A 22,630-nucleotide genomic window follows, 5' to 3' on the forward strand; every position below is an offset into this window, starting at 1 on the left:
GGTATTTTGCCTGATATTAGATGACAGCAGTATAGTGTTATCAGTCATAATTTCAGTTATTTAAAAAAATATTAACTTGGTTACAACTCTGCTTCTTTAAATTGCAAATGGCATTTTCTAGGCCACTAGATTTTAAATAGGAATTCACGTAAGTTAAATCTGGAGTTTTATTAATATACAGATTTTCAAGGTGTATTCCATACTTACTGAAACTTTGTACTTAATACTGACATATTCTTGGTATATTCTTACTATATGCTTAGTATATTTATTGCATATTATATCAGACATATCATATATCTCAAGATTTTTTCTTTAAAAAGAATATATTAATCTATTTTTATAAATTAGATGTAACATTCACAATCTTATTTAATAATAGGTTTAATCACTGTTTATAATTATTTTGTCTAAAACTTTTTTCAGTTGTCTTAACTATCTTGTTTTGCATGTCAAAGAAACAACCAAATTTTATTGTCAGCTGCATTTTTCTTACAACAAATGTTCATTAGATCTTTCACTTTTGAAAGTTATCAGTTCTAGCTAACCATAGTCTTTCACCCTAGATAATTTTTTTTTGTTTCTTTCTGATCCTTTCTGTAAAGCGTATGCCATCAGTTACAGTCCTCAGTGCTTCGTCATTAACAAAGGATGACTGTCTCAGAGCTGCATGGAAAAGGATTATGCCAGGTAGTTTTCGCTATAGGGTTCTGCTAATACAAGATCTTGTGGAGCAAGAATAATTATAAAAGAAAGACTGAATGGCCCAGGTGCAGTGGTTCACACCTGTAATCCCAACATTTTGGGAGGCCGAGGAGTTTGAGACCAGCCTGGTCAACATGGTAAAACCCTGTCTCTACAAAAAATACAAAAATTAGCTGGGTATGGTGGTGTGCACCTGTAATCCCAGCTACTAAGGAGGCTGAGGCAGGAAAACTGCTTGAATCTATGAGGCGGAGATTGTAGTAAGCTGAGATCACACCACTGTACTCCAGCCTGGGCAACAGAGTGAGACTCCATCTAAAAAAAAGACTAAATGATATTGCATTTTCTTTATGAACAGAGTTTTTCTCTTTTCCCAGGCTGGAGTGAAGTGGTATGATCTCAGCTCAGTGCAACCTCCATCCCCTGGGTTCAAGAAATTCTCATTCCTCAGCCTCCTGAGTAGCTGGGATTATAGGTGCCTGCCACCACGCCCAACTAATTTTTCTATTTTTAGCAGAGACAAGGCTTCATCATGTTGGGCAGGCTGGTCTTGAACTCCTGACCTCAGGTGATCCACCCATCTCAGCCTCCCAAAGTGCTAGAATGACAGGCATGAGCCACCATGCCTGGCCTATGATGTGAATTTTTAAAGAATATTGCTGATGTTTTAATTTTCTATTCACAAGATGTATAAGGACGTCCTTTGTTGTTTAAAATATTGGGTCTCAGAATATAATACCCAGAAGTATGGCACCTTGGCATACTGTACTGAGTACTTTGAACTGAAGGAAACTAGAAAGGCCTCAGAAACAAGGCCTTTTCGATCTTCCTGTCTCCTCCTCCTCTTTCTCCCTCAAAGCAAGTCACGGAAATCAGAATTCCTCTTCTCCAAAGAAGTTCATGAAAACTAGAACCATCTCCCCAAAAGCAAGCCATTAAATCTAGAAATGTAACTCTCTCCCTTCTCCCCTTTCCCTTGAAGACCTTCATTACAGAGGGGTCCTCTCTCATACCAAGGAAGAAGGAATGCTATGCAGACAGGTAAACCAGTGTCTGAACAGATAGGCCTTGCAGGATACCCCCATTCAATCTATTACCATTAGGTCATACCCTTTTGTCTAATCACATTTCTACATGACTATCCATTCTTTACTGAGCCTAAGTACATAGAGGGTTTCCTCTAGGTTTGGTGGTCCTCATTTCTGAAGGCTCCTATGTCATGTAAAATTTTGATTAAATAAATTTGTCATGCTTGTTTCTTGTTCACCTATCTTTTGTTATAGGAGTCTTGGCTATGACCCTTATGATTGGTGAGGAAAGGTATCACGCTTTTCTACCTTTACACTATCTATAACCCATAATTTAGTAGACTCTTCTTTTAGAAACTTAAATAAAATATGTATAAGTGATAGTTTATTCTCCTTGTAGGCCCCTTCAGGATTCAGAAACTCTCATTGAATATATTTATTTTCATAGCAATGTAGTGATTTGCATAGTTTCAGTAAGAATTTATTCTCCTTTTACTTGGACATAATTGGAAACATTGGTTATACAACCAAGGACTTGCCCATGATATAATATGTGAAAATTATGTTCATTCAATTAGATATGAACAGACACCTCTAAGGCACCAAAGCTGACTTTATAAAGCCATTGCTTACAGTAAACTTGGGAAAACTGGCATGATACCTGCCTTTCAGGGTTCCCAGTCTTACAGATGAGTAAGGAAGGTCATTTCCTGGCAGGCTAGAAACTTTAGAATATTTTGAGAACCTTAAAAAGAAAGAAATTCACCTACATTTTTAGGTACTATGGGCAAAATCCTTGTTTCCTAGCCTCAGGTCCACAAATAAGAAGAAGCTTTTAAAGTCCAATCTGAGATTCTTTGTGAAAACATCCATCAAAATAAACTTAAGAAAGTGCATATGGCAAAGTAGCACATTTGGCTGCACTTTCATAGATAATTAGGTCCATTCTGATGAGATGTCTTATTTTTTGATCAAGATAATTTTTGAAGCTTTTTGATCCAAAAGGAGGGGAATTTTAGTAAAAATTATGTGATAGTGTAAAATGACACATCATCTATAGTGTATCCTTTAGACCTGATTTAAGAAAAATCATTGTTCTGTTTATTGTTCATTGTTCATTGTCTGAACTATTTTGCAACTCCTTGTAAGTTGTAGGTAACTGACATATAAATTCTTCTTTGTCTGTTAGACATTTGGCTCCTCCACCTCACCTTCGAAAAAACAGTTTTGTCTCCATTTGTCAACATACCTTTACTCCATAAAAATTTTAGCTCTTTTGACTTTTATTTGAACCAGTTATATCTTCCTGATTCCCTATCATATGAATAAAATAAACCTTTAATCAATTTTCATGTCTGTATGAAAGTCATGATTTCACCTTGTTCTGTAAATGATCTTTTAACAGGATATCTAATTCCTGGTTACCTTTCTGAGTTTAGATCATAGAGTTAGTTATGTTCACCCTATTAAGGAATTTTGTGATTTAATAAAAAGTATTCACAAAGGAAGTGCTTGATCTTTCATGACATATAACTTGGATGATAACTTAAGTAGAACCTCAAGTGTCATTATAGTGTCATAGTTTGTTGTTCATCCATCTTTCTTTATGATTCCATATAGCAAACAATTCTAGGGGATTAGAAGCTGTGAAGAGTATTTAAGAAACGACTTTGTCTATCACATGATAGTAAAAAAAAAAAAAAAAAAAAAAAGGAATTTTTCTGCAAGCCATTCCTTGCAATATTTGGAAGCTGTAATGCATACCCTAACCAAATAATATCTTGCCTATTTTATTTATGCACCATTGTTTTCTTGGTTGTGCATACATAATTTAAAATTGTTTCTGATTGTTAGGGAAAATTATAATATGTCTTCGTTACATGCAATATAAATTAGCCTTTATTACTCTCTAGTTTGCCAAAGAAAGACAAGAGAGTTGTTACTCTCTGATAAGGCCTGGTATCTCCTTAGGGCTTGCCACAGGGATTAGAAGGGGTTGCAGTTTCAAATGTCAGAGACTTTTTATCTTAAACTTTGGCTATTACCCTGTTGACTCCTAGTATTGACTAATCAAAAGTCAGGAAAAGACAAAAAATTCAGTGGTAATAGACTTCATATCCTGAAGAACAGCTATGAGCTCCAGGTCTTCTATAAAATGCAGGGTGAGTGTCTATCAGTTCCATTAAATTTATTGTTCATCTGAGTAGAAGAGTGGTTTAAAGAGGCTAGGAAGGGTAATAGGGGCTTGGGAGGGATGGGGATGGTTAATGGGTAAAAAAAATAGAAAGAATAAGGCCTAGTATTTGATAACACAACAGGGTGATTACAAAAAAAATAATTTAGTGTACATTTAAAAATAACTAAATGAATATAACTGGATTGTTTGTAACACAAAGGAAAAATGCTCGAGGGGATGGATACCCTATTTTTGATGATATGATTATTATGCATTGCATGCCTGTATCAAAACATCTCAGATACCTCATAATATATACACCTACTATGTACTCACAAATTTTTTTTAAAAGTTTATTGCTCATGTATTACTCATATGCTATATCAGTACTAAGTCTTACAGACTAATATTTATGTATTATTTGTGTTTATTCTCTTTTTTTATTGTTCACATCTTTCCCTATACATTTATCAGCATCTCTTGGTTGTAGTTAGTAGTCATAGGATAATGGACACATACTTTTGATATTAGGAAAATAATTGAAGCTTCCGGAGTTGACATAAACTCACTATTGGCACTTAACTACAAATGGACAGGGGACACAGCTTTCTTCTCAGGAAATGTTGTACTGGAATAGCTTTACTTCATTAATAGGTTAATACATGGTAGAATTTGACCACTCTGAAATCTCCATCAGAGCATTATTTTAAATTTCCATTTAATCTTTTTATAGAATATACATACTGGGGACAATTTTGGCCCCCTAGGGTACATTTGGTAACGTCTAGAGCCATTTTGAGTTGTCATAACTGGTGGGAAATGCTACTGGTATTTAGCTGGTAAAGGCGAGGGGTGTACTACTAAACAGCAGAAGACAGCCCCTTCTAACAAAAAATCTTTCAGATCCTAAATGTCAATAGTGCTGAGATTGAAAGAGCTTGGCTTAGGGTGTCAACAGTGCTGTTTGCCTGGTATTTAACTGGTTCATTTCAAATAAAGGTTACCAGAAATAATCACATTCTGTCTTTTGTAAAATCAAATTATTCATGTTGTCTGCAACTTAATGCAAGTATTTCTCTTTGCCTGTTCTATAGAGCCTGGTGATTAGGATCAGAGGAAATTACAAAAGTTTTAATAACACAGAATGAGCAAAGTAGTGTAAGCTTTAGAATGTGCAGTATATATAAATGCTTATTGAATAAAATCATCCTATCAAGTTAGAGAAGTTTTCCTTGTCCTAGGGGATCCAATGCTTACATTTCATGCAAAGAGGGTCAATTTCTTGGCAACTGTTAGAACTGGTGACATTTTCTTTGATCTGGCAGTGTTCAATGACAATTTTCCTTTGTTATCTAAGTTATCAACTTAAAAAAAATCTTCAACATACAGAGCTGGAAACAGAAAGGCAAAACTATACTAAATTATTTACATTATCCAATTAAAGAGTAACATGTCTTTTTAATGTAAAACAAGTGTTAATAAATAATAAACAAGTGTTTTTGTAATAAACAAAAACAACAATAATAACAACCACAAGTGACACTTGCAACTTTAAAAAATGGGAGGTTTACTACACATAGCAAACAGCAGAAAATAATGAAATTACTATGTATCTTGTTAAATATAATTTAAGAAGAAATTTTATGTCATACCTGATGATTTAGTAAATAAATACGTAGTCACTAAAGCATTATGATTTAGTATAACTTTTTCTCTGATATACTAGCACTAGTTGAGGAAAATGAAAATACTTTGTAATTATTATTGAGTTTTGACAAGGTGTCATGTAGTTACACATTCAGTTTTTAATATGTAATTATTGAAGAAGACATTTATCTAACACTTTTGTGCCTTGGGCAGCAGCCCCTGCAATTGTAGTATCAAGCAAAATCTAATGGTAAAACAAATTTCCTAATATTTATAGCAGTAACCTTTAGCAGGTTCCTTTAGAGACATAGATGTTCAAGTGACAGAGATTCCCTTTTGCCAAAGGGGGATCATCAGGTACAAGGGAATACCTTTTTCCTACATTATTTTAGTTAGCTCCATCTTGCTTGCTTGTGTATAGATCCTAAGTGAATTCTATTGAGTCTGATGCCATCAAGGAAAAGATATGTTTTCTGTGGTCTCTTCATAATCAACTCAGTCCAACTAGGGAGACTGAAAAGCTCTCCTGCCTTCCAGCTAACCAATAAAAGAGAAATGGTGCCTGGAAAAAATATTTAGCATTAGCAACAGCCTGTGTCAAACTACCATGAGATGGAAGCTACAGTAAATGAGCTCTAGTTTGCCCTGTGATAGTTCAGTGATGCTAAAAGAGCTCATTACTTTTTACCAGTGGAAGAAGTACCCAGGTGGACACAATTTTTATTTTTAAAAATTGTTTTAGAAGGCTTATGCTGTGCTCCCTTTGATTGCACATATACTAAAATTGGTACAATACAGAGAAGATTAGCATGGCCCCTGCACAAGGAAGTCACACAAATTCATGAAGTATTCCATATTTTTAGTAATAAAGAAGAAAAGAGAAAAGAATAAAATAGACACAATAAAAAATGATAAAGGCAATACCACCACTGACCCCACAGAAATATAAACAACCATCAGAGAATATTATAAAGAGCTCTATGCAAATAAAGTAGAAAATATAGAGAAAACTGACAAATTCCTGGACACATACACCCTCCCAAGACTGATAAATTCCTGGACTATACACCTTCCCCAGACTGAACCAGGAAGAGGTTGAATCCCTGAATAGATCAATAACAAATTCCAAAATTTAGGCAATCATAAATAGTTTACCAACCAAAAAAATCCCAGGACCAGTTGGATTTACAGCTGAATTCCACCAAAAATACAAAGAGTAGTTGATACCATTTCTTCTGAAACTATTCCAAATAATTGAAAAGGGAGGAACCCTCTCTGACTCATTCTATGAGGCCAGCATCATCCTGACACCAAAATCTGGCAGAGATACAACAAAAAAGGAAAACTTCAGGCCAATATCTCTGATGAACATCAATGTAAAAGTTCTCAATAAAATACTGGCAGAAGCACATCCAAAAGCTTATCTACCACAATCAAGTTGGATTCATTCCCAGGATACAAGGCTGGTTCAACATATGCAAATCAATAAACGTAATTGATCACATAAATAAATCTAAAAGCAAAAACCACATGATTATCTCAATCGATGCAGAAAAGGCCTTGAATAAAATTCAACATCCCTTCATGTTAAAAACTCTCAATAAACCAGATATTGAAGGAATATACCTCAAAACCATAAGAGCCATTTATGCCAAACCCATAGCCAATATCATACTGGATGGGCAAAAACTGGAAGCATTTCCCTTGAAAACCAGCACAAGACAAACCTTGTGCTCTCTTACCACTCATATTCAATATAACATTGGAAGTTTTGGCCAGGGCAATCAGGCAAGAGAAATAAATCAAGGGTATTCAAATAGGAAGGAAGGAAATCAAAATGTTTTTGTTTGCAGATAACATGATCCTATATCTAGAAAACGCTATTGTCTCAGCCCAAAAGGTTCTTATGCTGATAAGCAACTTCAGAAAAGTCTCAGGATAGAAAATCAATGTGCAGAAATCACAGGCATTCCTATGCACCAAGAACAGGCAAGCCGAGAGCCAAATCATGAATGAACTCCCATTTATAATTGCTACAAAAAGAATAAAATACCTAGGAATACAGATAACAAGGGAAGTGAAGTTCCTTTTCAAGGAGAACTTCAATCCACTGCTCAAGGAAACCAGAAAGGACACAAACAAATGAAAAATATTCCATGCTCATGGATAGGAAGAATCAATATTGTGAAAATAGCCATACTGCCCAAAGTAATTTATGGATTCAATGCTATTCTCATTAAACTACCACTGACATTCTTCACAGAATTAGAAAAAAAAAAAACTATTTTATAATTTTTATGGAACCAAAAAGAGCCCATATAGCCATGACAATCCTAAGCAAAAATAACAAGCTAGAGGCATCATGCTACCAGACTCTAAACTCTGGAAAATATCACAGGCCAAACTGGAGCTCATTTACAGTAGCTACCATCAGGCTACAATAGCCAAACAGTATTGTAATGATACAAAAACAGACACAGACAAATGGAACAGAATAGAGAACTCAGAAATAAGTTTGCACATCTACAACCATCTGATCTTTGACAAATTTCACAAAAAGAAACAATGGGGAAATAATCCCCCATTTAATAAATGGTGCTGGGAGAAGTGGCTATCCATTTGCACAAAATTGAAACTGGACCACTTCCTCATACCTTACTCAAAAATTAATTCAAGATGGATTAAAGACTTAAATGTAAAAGGCAAAACTATAAAAATTCTAGAAGAAAACCTAGGAAAATACATTCAAGACATAGGCATGAGCAAAGATATCAAGATAAAATCATTATAAGCAATTGCAACAAAAGCAAAAATTGATAAAAATGGGATCTAATTAAAGAGTTTCTGCACAGCAAAAGAAACCATCATTAGAATGAACAGGCAACCTACAGAATGGGAGAAAATTTTTGCAATCTATCCATTTGACAAAAGTCTAATATCCCATATCTACAAATAACTCAAACAAATTTATGAAATAAAAACAAAACAAAAAAACATCAAAAAGTAGGCAAAGGACATGAACAGACACTTCTCAAAAGAAGATATTCATGCAGCCAACAAATGTATGAAAGAAAGCTCAACATCACTGATCATTAGAGAAGTACAAATCAAAACACAATGAGATACCATGTCACACCAGTCAGAATGGCCATTATTAAAAAGTCAAGAAACAACAGATGCTGGCAAGGTTGCAGAGAAACAGGAACACTTTTACACTGTGGTGTAAAGTGACACAAGAAATGACACCGTGGCTAGTTCCCTGGGTCTTCTTTCTGTCTCATATACCCCAGACTTGTTGCTGAACAAGCCAGAAACTCAGAAATGGCAACATTCACAGACAGCAAAAGCCCAACAAAGACCTGCTCTTCCTATCTAAAAGACTAAGAAAGGGGAAGCCTAGAAAAATAGAAAGCTTTTAGACAATAATTGTCATAGTCCAGCCAAACATCACAGAAAAATATGGTACCATCCCTGCCCATGCCAGCAAAGGATAATTGGGGAGCCTAGACATTCACTCTTAGGATGCAGTAACAAGTTGTCTAGCACCCCATTGGGAGGGTATCTGAGATGGCCAAATAGAAAGCTAAGACTTTAATCCCTGCTTGTTGTTAAAGAGAATCACACTCCTCCTGCCCCTTTGCAGTATCTATGTGATAAGTCTGGACTTCTACCTAGACTCAGCTGTAAAGAGACATCCCTCTACCCACCAAAGAGGTTCTGTCAGAAGAGGCCTTTCACAATTGCCAAGCAATGATGAAGCCACCTCCACCAAGATGTTAATGGATTCCATGGAAGAACCTGGAACTCCCACCTATGTGCCAAAATAGAAGGTTTAAATAAGAACATAGTACAAAAACTTTTAGGTTTAAATTGGAAGCTAGTAGTTATACCCAAAATAGGAAAATCTCAAATGAGAAAAGAGAATGGATAACAATATCAAGATGATAGAGATGCTAAAATTAACTGACAGTTCAACAGTCAAAATAAAAAAAAGCAAACAATTATGAACATACTTGAATCAAGTTTAAAAATAGGAAGCCTTAGTATAGTAACAGAAAGACATAGCAAAGTATTAGAAATGTAAAGAACCGAATGACAATTTCAGAATTGAAAAGTACAATAATTGAAATAGAAACCTCAATACATAGGCTCAAAAACAGAATGGAATGGAAAGACTAAACAAACCACTGAATTGAAAATAGAATAGTAATTACTCATTCAGGACAGTAGAGAGAAAATATACTAGAAAAAAATGAATAGATACTCTAGGACCTGTGTGACTATAATGAAAGGTTTAACATTCATGCCATTGGAGTCCTGGGTAGAAAAAGAAATGATGTTGGTACTCAAAGAAATAATGCCTAAAATATCCCATACATGGTGTAAATATAAACCTATAGATTTAAAAAGCTGGGTGAACTTCTAACAGGATAAACACAAAGAAATCCATCCCAAGACACATTATATTTAAACTGGAAACTAAAAACAAAGACAAATTTCTGAAAGCAGACAGAGCAAAATGACCCCTTATCTACAGCTGAAAATCACTGCTCTTATTCAATATATTTCTGGAAATTTTAGCCAGTGCAATAAAGAAAGACAATAAAATAAAATACATGCATGTTGGAAAGAAGGAAATAAAACTGCCCATATTTCCAGATCATATAATGCCTATGTTGAAAATCCTAGGGAATTTATAAAAAATAAATATAAAAGACTCCTAGAACTAATAAGAGAGTTTAGCAGTGTTTCAGGATATAAGAATACAAGAATAAATTGTATTTCTATAAATTAAGCAATCAATTCACAGACATCAATTAAAAATATAAAAACCAGCAGGGGTTGCAATCCTAGTCTCTGATAAAACAGACTTCAAACTAACAAATATCAAAAGAGACAAATAAGGACATTACATAATGGTAAAAGGATCAATCAGACAAGAAGGGATACTATCCTAAATATATACACACCCAACACAGGAGTACCCAGATATATAAAGCAAGTTCTTAATGACGTAAAACGAGATTTAGACTCCCATACAATAATAGTGGGAGACTTCAAAACTCCACTGTCAATATTAGACATACCAATGAGACAGAAAATTAACAAGGACATCCAGGATTTGAATACAGAGCTGGATCAAGTGGACCTAATAGACATATACAGAATGCTCCACCCCAAATCCACAGGATATACATTTTTCTAAGCACCACATTGCACTTACTCTAAAACTGACCACATAATTGGAAGCAAATCCCTCCTCAGCAAATGCAAAAGAACGGAAATCACAACAGTCTATCAGACCACAGCACAATCAGATTAGAACTCAGGATTAAGAAACACACTCAAATCCGCACAATCACTTAGAAACTGAACAACTTACTTCTGAATGTCAGCTGGATAAAAAATGAAATGAAGACAGAAATAAAGATGTTCTTAAAAACCAATCAGAATGAAGACACAACTTACCAGAATCTCTGGGACACCTTTAAAGCAGTATCGAGAGGGAAATTTATAGCAATAAATGCCCACATGAGAAACAAGGAAAGATCTAAAATTGACATCCTATCATCAAAACTAAAAGAGCTACAGGAGGAAGATCAAATCCTCAAAAGCTAGCAGAAGACAGGAAATAACTAAGATCAGAGCCAAACTGAAGGAGATAGGGACACACACACAAAAACCCTTCAAAAAAATCAATAAATCCAGGAGCTGGTTTTTTGAAAAGATAAACAAAATAGACCACTAGCCAGACTAATAAAAAAGAAAAGAGAGAAGAATCAAATAGATGCAATAGAAAAAGATAGAGGAGATATCAACATTGATGCCACAGAAATACAAACTACCATCAGAGATTACTACGAACAGCTCTATGCACATAAACCAGTAAACCTGGAAGAAATGGAAAAATTCCTGGACACTTTACTCTACCAAGACTAAATCAGGAGGAAGCTGAAACCCTGAATAGGCCAATAACAAGGGCTGAAGTTGAAGCAGCAATCAATAGCCTACCAACCAAAAAAAGTCCAGGTTCAGATGGGTTCACAGCCAAATTCTACCACATACACAAAGAGGAGTTGGTTCCATTCCTTCTGAAACTATATCAAACAATACAAAAAGAGGAATTCCTTTCTAACTCATTTTATGAGACCAACATCATCCTGATACCAAAACCAGGCAGAGACTCAACTAAAAAAGAAAACTTCAGGCCAATATTCATGATGAACATCGATACAAAAATCTTCAATAAAATACTGGCAAACCGAATGCAACAGCACATCAAAAAGCTTATTCATCATGATCAAGTAGGCTTCATCCCCGGGATGCAAGGCTGGTTCAATATACACAAGTCCATAAATGTAATCCATCACATAAATGGAACCAAACACAAAAACCACATGATTGGCTCAATAGATGCAGAGAAGGCCTTAGGCAAAATTCAACAGCACTTTATGCTAAAAACTCTCAATAAACTAGGTATCAAAGGAACATATCTCAAAACAATAAAAGCTATTTAGGAAAAACCTACAGCCAATATCATGCTGAATGGGCAAAAACTGGAAGCATTCCCTCTGAAATCAGGCACTAGACAAGGATACCCTCTCTCACCACTCCTATTCAATATAGTACTGGAAGTTCTAACCAGAGCAATTAGGCAAGAAAAAGAAATAAAGGGTATTCAATTAGGAAAGGAGGAAATCAAACTGTCTCTATTTGCAGATGTCATGATTGTATATTTAGAAGACCCCATTGTCTCAGCCCAAAATCTCAAACTGATAAGCAACTTCAGCAAAGTCTCAGGATACAAAAATCAATGTGCAGAAATCACAAGCATTCCTATATACAAATAACAGACAAACAGACAAATCAAGAGCAAACTCCCATTCATAATTGCTACAAAGAGAATAAAATACCTAGGAATACAACTAACAAAGGATGTAAAGGACCTCTTCAAGGAGAAATACAAACCACTGCTCAATGAAATAAGAGAGGACACAAACGGAAAAACATTCCATGCTCATGGTTAGAAAGAATCAATATTGTGAAAATGGCCATACTGCCCAAAGTAATTTATAGATTCAACACTATCCCCATAAAACTACCAATGACCTTCTTCACAGAACTGGAAAAAAACACTTTAAACTTCATATGGAATCATAAGAGAGCCCATAGAGCCAAGACAATCCTAAGCAAAAAGAACAAAGCTGGAGGCATCACACTGCCGGACTTCAAACTATGCTACAAGGCTACAGTAATCAAAACAGCATGGTACTGGTACCAAAACAGAGACATAGACAAACGGAACAGAACAGAGGCCTCAGAATCAACACCACACATCTACAACCATCTGATCTTTGACAAACCTGAGAAAAACAAGCAATGGGGAAAACACTCCATGTTTAATAAATGGTGTTGGGAAAACTGGCTAGCAATGTGCAGAAAGCAGAAACTGGACCCCTTACTGTCACCTTACACTAAAATTAACTCCAGATGGATTAAATATTTAAACATAAAACCTAACACCATAAAAACACTAGAAGAAAATTTAGGCAAAACCATCCAGGACATAGGCATAGGCAAGAACTTTATGACTGAAACACCAAAAGTAGTGGCAACAAAAGCCAAGATAGACAAATGGGATCTAATTAAAATTCAGAGCTTCTGTACAGCAATAGAAACCATCATTAGAGGGAACTGGCAATGAACAGAATGGGAAAAATTTTTGCAGTCTACCCATCTGGCAAAGGGCTAATATCCAGAATCTACGAAGAACTAAAACAGATATACAAGAAAAAAAACAAACAACCCCATTCAAAAGTGGGCGAAGGATATGAACAGACACTTTTCAAAAGAAGACATATATGAGGCCAAGAAATATGAAAAAATGCTCATCATCACTGGTCATTAGAGAAATGCAAATCAAAACCACGTTGAGATACCATCTCATGCCTGTTAGAATGGCAAACATTAAAAAATCTGGAGACAACAGATGCTGGAAAGGATATGGAGAAATAGGAACACTCTTACACAGTTGGTGGGAGTGTAAATTAGTTCAACCATTGTGGAAGACAGTGTGGTGATTTCTCAGGGATCTAGAAATAGAAATTCCATTTGACCCAGCAATCTCATTATTGGGTATATACCCAAAGAACTATAAATTGTTCTACTATAAAGACACATGCACACATATGTTCATTGCAGCCCTGTGTACAATAGCAAAGACCTGGAACCAACCCAAATGCCCATCAATGATAGACTGGACAAAGAAAATGTGACACATATACGCCATGGAATACTATGCAGCCATAACAAACGATGAGTTCATGTCCTTTGTAGGGACTTGGATGAATCTGGAAACCATCATTCTCAACAAACTGACACAAGAATAGAAAACCAAACACCGCATGTTCTCACTCATAGATGGGTGTTGAACAAGGAGAACACATAGACTCAGGGAGAGGAGCATCACACACTGGGGACAGTTGGGGGGGGCAAGGGTAGGGAGAGTGGGCGGTGGGGAGGGATAACATGGGGAGACATGCCAGATATAGTCAAAGTGGGAATAGAGGCAGCAAACCACCTGGTTATGTATGCACCTATGCAACAACCCTGCATGACCTGCACATGTGCCCCAGAACCTAAAGTAAAATTAAAAAAAAATGTATATATATATATATATATACACACATATTTTTTTAATTTAATATATATTAATTTTTTAATATATATATATATATAAACCAAAAATATTTTAAATATAGTATCATTTACAATCATTCAAAAAATAAAGTACTTAGAGGTAAACCTAACAAAACATGTGCTGGACTTATATGCCAAAACTATGGAACACTGAAGAAATGAATCAAAAAGTACCTAAATAAATAGAGAGACACAGTATGTTCGTGAATTGCAAGACTCAACATAGTAAAGATGTCAATTTACTCCAAATTGATATAAAGGTTTAATGCATTACTATCAAAATTGCAGTTAGATGTTTTTGTAGATATAGACAAGATTACACTAAATGTATGTGAAAAATCAAAGAACTTAGAATAGCTAAAACAATATTGCAAAAAAAAAAAAAAAAAAAACAAGCCCAGTGGTTTTAAAAATTTTTTATATAGCTATAGTCCTCAAGACTGTGTGGTCTGGTGGACAGATAGATATATATAGATAAGTGGAAGAGAACAGAAAACCCAGAAACAGAGCCACACAAATATTCTCAGCTGATTTTTTACAAAAAATATAGAAGTACTTCAATGGAGGAAAAATAGGCTTTTCAACAAATGATACTAGAAAAACTGGATATCCATAGGCAAAAAATAATGAACCCTGAACTAAGTCTTAACAAGTTATATAATAAAAATAATTCAAAATGATTTGAGAACTTAAATGTAAAATGTAACACTGTAAAAGTTTTAGAAAAATAAACAAATTTAACATTCTCAAAATAACCTAATTACAAAAATAGAGAGTGGTTTAGTGGTTGCCAGGAGTTAAATGGGGATAGTGGTGGAAGGGAAATGGGTGTTGCTATAAAAGTATAACATGAAGGATTTCTGTCAGGATAGCACTGTTCTGTGTTATACCGTATCGATGTTAGTATCCTGGTTGTGAGATTACATTATAGTTCTAAGTTCTAGAAGATTTTACCGCTGGGGAAAACAGAGTAAAGAGTATATGGCATCTTTCTGAATTATTTATTATACCTGCATATGAATGTAAAATGGTCATCTCAAAATTTAAAAATTAATTAGAAAAATTGCTTTGGGTGGAAAAAGAAGAGAAGAATGCAGCAAGACCAGGACAATGTGATGCTTGAGTTTATCTCCTAAGAAATGAAATCTTAGGTATTTTGCTATGGGGTACCATGGTGAAGTTGTGGGTGGGACAAGCCAGGATTTTCTACACATAATTAATACGAAATGTTTACCCCTTTCACATCCTTTGAGGACAATAAGCACATGTGCAGAAGACAGAGAAAACTTGAACCAATGAATCCCAGAAAAAGTACTGAATGAGAAATAATCAACGTGGGAAATATTTTATTGCTTATTTGTACAAGGTTAAGAAACCCCCACACTGCTTTTTATTCTAATTTATTTTGGAATCTACATAATTCACAAAATAAGTAATCATATTTATTTAAATATTATTGAAAACATTGTAAAGATCACAAAAAAATCAAGTAATTATGAGCTGCAGCTTGCTACTATAATAATGTTAGATAATTTTAAAGTGATTTGAAATGGGTTATAAAGCTAAGTGGATTTTTTATTGGTTGTTGAGTTGGGGAAAGTTAGTAAAAATTTCCATATTTTGTACTTCATGTTTGCTCAAAGAATAAAAAAAAAACATTTTGAAAAACTATTAAAAGGACATAAAAATAAATCCAGTTCAATAAACATATACTCAGCTAGTGAATCAGTATTTTATTTCAGTCACTCAGTAAACAATTTACAGTGCAATTTAATCTCTTCTAAAATGAAAGAAAACATCTTGTTATTTGCCTTTTTCAGAGAAACAAGTAATGTTAAATAATACTATGGTGAATATAGTTTTCAAAAGATCAAGTGTTTTAAAATTCCAACCATAAAAATGTAACAGGATTTCTCTTGTAGGTTGGCTTCATTCTCCCAAAGAATAGTAGGAAAAACAGTACAACATGGTGCTTTGTTAAGGTGGCTAAAATTATGTACACACATAAACTTAAAAGACTCATTAAATTTCCTTTTATGTAAGGCTGAGATCCTTGGGCTATAACTATTCAAGACAAGGGTGAAAGTATGAAAATCCACTATTCTTTTTGGCTTGACTGATTATTTATCAACTACAGTTGGCCCTTGAAGAATGCAAGGGTTAAAGGTGGTAACCACCCCCTCACCCCCCAACACACACAGGTGGAAAGCCAAATATAATTTTGATTCCCCCAAAACTTACTTCTAATAGCCTACTATTGACTGGTCCCTTATCAATAGCATACATAGCCATTTAGTACATATTTTATATGCTACATGCATTATATACTGTATTCTTATCATAATTTAAGCTAGAGAAAAGAAAATGTTATTAGGAAAATCATAATAAACAGAAGATATATTCACTTGTTCATGATTTCCTTGATTGGGTCTCTCATAAATCCTGTGAAGTCATGCACAATACATGGACACAGTTTTCTCCAGCAGGAGCTTATTGTTTTGGGCTTGATGGTTTTCATGGCTTAATCTACAACAAAGATAGCATCTTTAATGGCATGATCCTTCCAGATTTCCCTGAAATTCTCTGTTAAGAATGTTTTCTTCCATAGCATTGACAATCTTTTCCACAGAGTATTGTATGTAATGAGCCTTAAAAGTCATTATGGCCCCCTGATCTAGAGGCTAGATTAGAGACATTCTGTTTTGGGGAAAGTAGACCACTATGATGCCTTTGGTGTTGAACTCACAGGGGCATCTGAGTGGTCAGGGTCATTGTCCAATATCAAAATAACTTAAAAGGCAGTATCTTACTGGTAAGGTATTTCTTGACTTCAGCATCAATGGAACTAATCCAGGAAAAGGGTTCTCAGTGATTGTCCAAGCCTTGTTGTTGTACAGTCAACAGACTGGCAGCTGGTGCTTATCTTTTCCTTTCAAAGCTCAGGGATTACCAACTTTATAAATAGGAGGAGTCCTATCATAAACCTGACTGCATTTACACAAAACAGTAGAATTTGCCTATCTTTTCCTGCCTTTAATCCTGGTGCTCACTACTCTTCCTTACCAACAAAAATGTCCTTTGTGGCATTTTTCCCCAGAATTTGGCACTTTAATTGGCATTAAAAACCTGTTCAGGAAGATATCCTTTCTCCTAATGATTTTCTTAATGGCTTCTGCAAACCTGTCTTCTGCCTCTTGGTTGTCGAAAGCTGCTTCTCCTGTTATTTTGGCATTTTTAAAACCAAACTTCTTTATAAAATTATCAAGCCATCCTTTGCTGGCATTAGATCATTCAACTTTATATGTTTCCTTTTGATTTAAGTTGTCATATAATGACTTAATTTTTGCTCAAATCATGTTAGACTTTATAGATATGTCTTTCTTAGAGTAATCCTGCACCTACCCAAAAGTCACACTTTCAATACTAAATAAAAAGCTGTTTTTCAAAAAGTGCAGCATTTTTGCACCTGCTGGTGTAACTGCAGCAATGGCTTCACAACTTGCATTCTCTCTCTCTCTCTCTCTCTCTCTCTCTCTCTTTACAATGGTCTTCAAGCTGGATTCGTTAATCTTCAAAGGGCAGGCAACTGCAGCTGAAGACCTCAATCTATGGTACATAACAAGCAATTCAGCTTCTTCCTGTCATGTCACGACTTTTCTTTGCTTTTGGGGACACTTCCAGCATCACTTGTGGCAATTCATATGGGTTCCTGTGGTGTTATTCAAAGCTTATGGTATTGCATTAAAATAAATGAAAAATACGTGACTAACACAAGAGATCATTTTTTACTGTGATACTCAATTTATGGGAGAAAGGAATTGCTCACATGAAGATTATTAGCAACACATAACATTTTAAATGGATAGTTGTAATACCTGAGCTCACTGCAATAACAACGGGAAGTAGCTACAAAATTATTACAGTAGTATAGTACATACTAAAGTTAATTGTATGCAGTTATAATTTGGCACTACATCTTTACATTTGTTTATACTTCTCTCAATTGGGAATGTCACCATGTCTGGTCTGTGTTTGCATCAGTTTTGAAAAATTTTAACTTTTTTGATACAGGGTCATTAATTTTAACTTTTCATGGTATACTTTTTTTTATATATTTGTGTAATTGATAAAGTAGACTAGGATGTACATATATTTTGTGCATTCACATCATATCTTTTTCTTATTGTTTTGATATTTCTAGGTTAAGCAATTCATCTCCTTGTTTTTACAAATTGTAATAAATTTCCAAAATTTTTCTGATATATTTGTGGAGAAGAACCCATAAGTAAGTGAACCAACAGAGTTCGAACACATTTTCTTTAAGGGTTAATGGTATAGGTTAAGTATCATATTGAAAATCCCTTTGCCATTTTCGAGAGATGTGATAGGCTAATTGTTTAAACCTATCTTGTTACCTATTTCTATATAACAAATTTCCCTAAAACTTAGTGGCTTAAAACAATCAAATTTATTATTTCACAGTTTCTGTCAGATATTTGTGTATGGCTTAGCTAGTTTTGGTTTTTTTGCAACCTCTTAGGAGGTTGCAGTCTTCTGAAATCTTGACTAGGTCTTCAGAATGCACTTCAAGATAACTCACATGGCTGTTAGCAGGAAGCCTCAGTTTCTCACCATGGTAGGCTTCTTCATAGGATATCTGAATGTCCTCATGACATGGTGATAAATTTCTCTTAGTGTGAACAACCTAACAGAGAGCCAGTGAGGAGGAAGACACAGTACCTTTTATGATCGAATTGCCTAGATGACACACACTTGCCTTTGTTTTACTCTATTTGTTAGAAGTGTATTAAGGTCAGCTCATACTCTAACAGAGGGGAACTAGCCTCTACCTCTTGAGGACAAGGCTTTAAAATAATGTGTGTATATTTTTCAAAAGCACCACCATGACCAACTCGTTTATTTTGGGCATCTTTCCTTGTATCAGTTGATAATACTCACATTAGTCACACATCCAATAAGAGATCAGGTACACAAAACTCAAGCCATATAACATAAAGGTCAGTGTAAAAATCTACAATTTTACAAATGGAGATTCTGAGAGTTCTGTCCAAGATGTGGAATTACCTTATAAAGAGATGTCATGCTAACAGAACTTTTCAGATGTTATTCCCATTCATAAGCATGAGCATTCTGTAAATATCACTGGAAGAGCTTCTGATGTACAGAACAAAAGCACGAGAGCAGTGGAAAATCTGGCTTTGGTAGAAGATAAATGATAAAGTAGGAAGAGTATAGAAGAAAAGGAATGAGAGATAAACACTGATCAAAATATTGAAGATTTTGCTAAGATAGGGAAAGTTTCCATGAGTGACAATAAAGGAGGTATACTTTAGATTTCACAGTGTAATTAGACAACTGGCTAATGATTTAATAATCTTTTTCTATTGCTGCCAATTTATCTGAAGTTTGTAATGGAATGGATCTAGCTCAGGATTGCCAAATGCTACTTTTCAGTAAAGAAGAAAACAGACTGTGAAATTAAGTCCATATCTTTGGTAAAGAAAAGAAAGAAAAAGATAAAAAATATTGCATTTATTTTATAAAATAATTTTTAACTACTTTTAAAGGGAAGCCTCTGCAGCAACTCAAGTGTCAACTGGGAAGTAGAAAAGGAATGAAGAATTCCTTTCTTGCTCTTTCTCTTTTGAAAGTAGTAAGCTTCTCTGTGAATCAGCTGACAGAAATTAGAAACTAATAAGTACTAGACAACCATAATATTTGAGATTCTCAGAACTCTATTGTATCTCTGAGAGTAAGTAAAGAACTTGGCTTAGGAAAAACATGGTTGACCTTTTAGTACAAAAGCATATTTTCTTATTAAAAAAAAAGAAATGCATTTTTTAGGACATGGAGACTTGAATGCCAGTCATATAATCTGCATATGCCAGAATCATTTTGTTGGTTCATTCCATGTGACAATTATGAGACGTCACAATTTCATTGTCCACACACGCTCCAACACACTTGGAGACTCAACATTTCACCAGCAGATTAATCACATTGGGAAACTGGACTCAAAATAATGTAAATAACTAAGAACAGAAATGATTTATAAGAAATTTTGTATGGGTACCTATGTATATATATTTGTGGCACATGTAAGTTATTTTGATATAGAAATACAATGTGAAATAATCCCATCAGGGTGAATGGGGTATCTGTCACCCCAAGCATTTATCCTTTCTTGGTGTTACAAACAATACAATTATACTCTTTTAGTTATTTTAAAGTGTACAATAAATTATTGTTGACTTTAGTCATTCTGATGTTCTATCAAATACTATCTTATTAATTTTATCTAACTATAATTTTGTATCTATTAACTGTGCCCACTTATACCCTTCTCCACTATCCTTCTCAACCTATGATAAAGATCATTCTACTCTCTATCTCAATGAGGTCAATTGTTTTAATTTTTTAGCTCCCACAAATAAGTGAAAACACATGAAATTTGTCTTTCTGTGCCTGGCTTATTTCATTTAACATAATGACCTTCAGTTCCAACCATATTGTTGCCAATGACTGACTCTCATTATTTTTATATGGATGAATAGTATTTCATTGTGTATATTACCACTTTTTTTCTTTTTTTGAGACAGAGTCTCAGTCTGTCACCAGTCTGGAGTGCAGTGGCATAATCTTGGCTCACTGCAACCTCTACCTCCTGGGTTCAAGCGATTATCCTGCCTCAGCCTCCTGAGTAGCTGGGACTACAGGCTCACACCACCATGCCCAGCTAATTTTTGTATTTTTAGTAGAGACGGGGTTTCATCATGTTGGCCAGGATGGTCTCAATCTCTTGACCTGATGATCCACCTGCCTCGGCCTCCCAAAGTGCTAGGATTACAGGCATGAGCCACCACATTTTATTTATCCATTTGTCTGTTGATGAACACAGGTTGATTTTAAATCCTGGCTATTATGAACAATGCTGCAATAAACATGAGAGTGCAGGTATCTCTTTGATATAGTGATTTCCTTTCTTCTGAGTGCATACCTAGCAGTGGGGTTGCTGGATCATACAGTAGTTCTATTTTTAGTTGATGGAGCAACCTCCAAACTATTCTCCATAGTGATTGTGCTAATTTACATTCCCACCAGCGGTGTATGAGGGTTCCTTTTTCTCCACATCCTCGCCAACATTTGTCATTGCCTGTCCTTTTGATATAGCTATTTTTACTGGACTGAGAGTATATCTCATTATAGTTTTGATTTGCATTTCTCTGATGATCAATGATGTTGTGTGCCTTTTCATATACCAGTTTGCCATTTGTATGTCTTCATTTGAGAAATTTCTATTCAAACATTTTGCCTATTTTTGATCAGATTATTAATGTTCTTCCCCTATAGATTTATTTGAGCTCCTTACATATTCTGGTTATTAATCCCTTGTTAGATGGTTGGTTTACAAATATTTTCTCCCATTCTATAGGTTGTCTCTTCACTTTGTTGATGGTATCCTTTGCTGTGCAGAAGCTTTTTTAACTTAGTGTGATACCACTTGTCCATTTTTGCTTTGGTTGACTATGCTTGCAAGGTATTGCTCAAGAAATTTTTGCCCAGACCAATGTCCTGGAGATTTTCCCCAAGGTCTTCTTGTAGTAGTTTCATAGTTTCATGTCTTCGATTTAAGTCTTTATTCCATTTAGATTTGATTTTTGTCTATGGCAACAGTTACAGGTCTAGTTTCATTCTTCTGCATATGAATATACAGTTTTCCTGGTATCACTTATTGAAGAGACTGTCTTTTCTCCAGTGCATGTTCTTGATATTTTTGTCAAAAGTGAGTTTACTCTAGGTGTGTGGATTTGTTTCTGGATTCTCTATTCTGTTCTGTTGGTTTATGTGTTGTGTTTTTATGCCAATACCATGCTCTTTTGGTTACTATAGCTCTGTAGTATAATTTGAAGTCAGGTAATGTGATTCCTCCAGTTTTTGTCCTTTTTGCTTAGAATAGCTTTGGCTATTCTGGGTCTTTTGTGGTTCCATATATATTTTAGGATTATCTCTATTTCTGTAAAGAATGCCATTAGTATTTTCTATGGGTTTATGTTAAATCTGTAGATTGCTTTGGGTAGCATGGACATTGTAAAAATATTGATTCTTCCAATCCACGAATATGGAATATCTTTCCATTTTTGGTGTAATCTTCAATTTTCTTCATCAGCATTTTGTTTTCATTGTAGAGCTCTTTCAATTCTTTGTTTGGATAATTTCTAGGCATTTAATTTTATGCCTGGGTATTGTAAACGGGATTACTTTTAATTTCTTTTTCACATTGTTCACTCTTGGCATATACAAATGCTACTGATTTTTGTATGGTGATATTATATCCTGAAACTTTACTGAATTT

The 22,630-nt window shown here is 34.8% G+C and overlaps 1 protein-coding gene and 1 non-coding gene across 2 annotated transcripts in view; one reads left to right on the top strand and one right to left on the bottom strand.

Moving 5' to 3' along the window:
* Positions 1-22,630, bottom strand: part of IL1RAPL2 (interleukin 1 receptor accessory protein like 2) — a 1,136,852-nt gene that overhangs the window by 82,077 nt on the left and 1,032,145 nt on the right. The window lies entirely within an intron of this gene.
* Positions 6,311-6,417, top strand: LOC116531951. The gene has a single exon (XR_004260649.1). It is a non-coding gene; the product is annotated as a U6 spliceosomal RNA (small nuclear RNA).

The sequence above is a fragment of the Sapajus apella genome, unplaced genomic scaffold (genome assembly GCF_009761245.1).
Source record: "Sapajus apella isolate SASKATOON/1434 unplaced genomic scaffold, GSC_monkey_1.0 scaffold73, whole genome shotgun sequence".
In the NCBI taxonomy this organism is placed as follows: domain Eukaryota; kingdom Metazoa; phylum Chordata; class Mammalia; order Primates; family Cebidae; genus Sapajus; species Sapajus apella.